The sequence below is a fragment of the Henckelia pumila genome, chromosome 1 (assembly GCF_033568475.1).
Source record: "Henckelia pumila isolate YLH828 chromosome 1, ASM3356847v2, whole genome shotgun sequence".
NCBI lineage: Eukaryota > Viridiplantae > Streptophyta > Magnoliopsida > Lamiales > Gesneriaceae > Henckelia > Henckelia pumila.
The window spans coordinates 85023218-85024612 of NC_133120.1; positions in this window are offsets into that span (position 1 = coordinate 85023218).

Genomic DNA, 1395 nt, shown 5'->3' on the forward strand with positions numbered 1-1395 from the left:
CGTCCGTTGTTAGCCCTTTGCTGTCGATCTCCTCAAAACTAGACCACAGCTCTGCTGCGACGCCTGGATCGCTACGCCACTTCCGGATTCCCAATGGGACGCCTAGAATTCCCTAGATCTGAGCTAGAAAACTAAGGAATCGAGAGAGAAGAGGTGAATGGTGTGCTTTGAAATGAATCTCGGCACCTCTATTTATAGACCACGAACGTTGCTTCCGATCGAGTTCATTGCGTTCGTTCCTCCGATGAACGTTGCTTCCGTTCCCGACCGTTGCTTTCGTTGGTACTAGTGTCCCATCAAGTGCGTAAGCAATGACGCATTTCTGAAGGCACGAACGTTGCGTCCGTTCCCCGGACGTTGCGTTCATTTTGCCTGACCCTCCGGACCATTTCTGATCATTTTGGGTCTAATTCCGGACTCCGTTAATCCATTAGAAGTCCCCTTAATCAAGAATAAGTGGATTAATTACCAGTTTTGGGTACGGGCTACTACATTCTCCCCCACTTAAGATATTCCGTCCTCGAAATTAGATCTTAAGTACTGAATGTAAAGCAACAAAAGAAACATCTTTATTCAAAGTCAAACGTTTACAGAGTTTACAACTGAATACAACTCGAAAAAAAAATCAAAACAACTCAGGATGTTCTGAATGCATCCTGCTCTCAAGCTCCCAAGTGGCCTCTTCAGTGCCTCGGTGCTGCCACTGAACTAAAACCAGAGGAATGACTTTATTCCTCAAGAACTTATCCTTATGATTCAGGATACGAATAGGTCTTTCAACATAAGTCAAATCCTTATCCACCTGAACTTCAGACGGCTACAGAATATGAGACTGATCCGCCACATACCATCGCAACAAAGATACGTGAAACACGTCGTGAATACTGGACAGATACGGTGGCAAGGCTAGATGATAAGCCAAATCGCCAATGCTCTCCAAGATCTCAAACGGACCGATAAATCTGGGGGACAACTTGCCCTTGAGGCCAAATCTGAGAATCCTGCGAAAAGGTGACACTCTCAGAAATACTTTCTCCCCAACATCAAACTGCAAAGGCCTACGCTTAGTGTTAGCATAGCTGGCCTGACGATCCTGTGCAGTTTTAATCCGCTTCTTGATCTGATCAACAACATCAGCTGCCTGTTGTACTAACTCAGGTCCCTCGGCCTGTCTCTCCCCCACTTCTTCCCAGAAGAGTGGAGTACGACGTCGCCCGTACAACGCCTCAAAAGGTGTCATCCCAATACTAGTATGATAGCTGTTGTTGTACGCGAACTCAATCAATGGCAAATGATCCAGCCAGACTGAACCAAAATCATAACGCACCTCGAAGCATATCCTCCAAAGTACGGATAGTGCGCTCTGACTGACCATCAGTATCCGAATGATAGGCA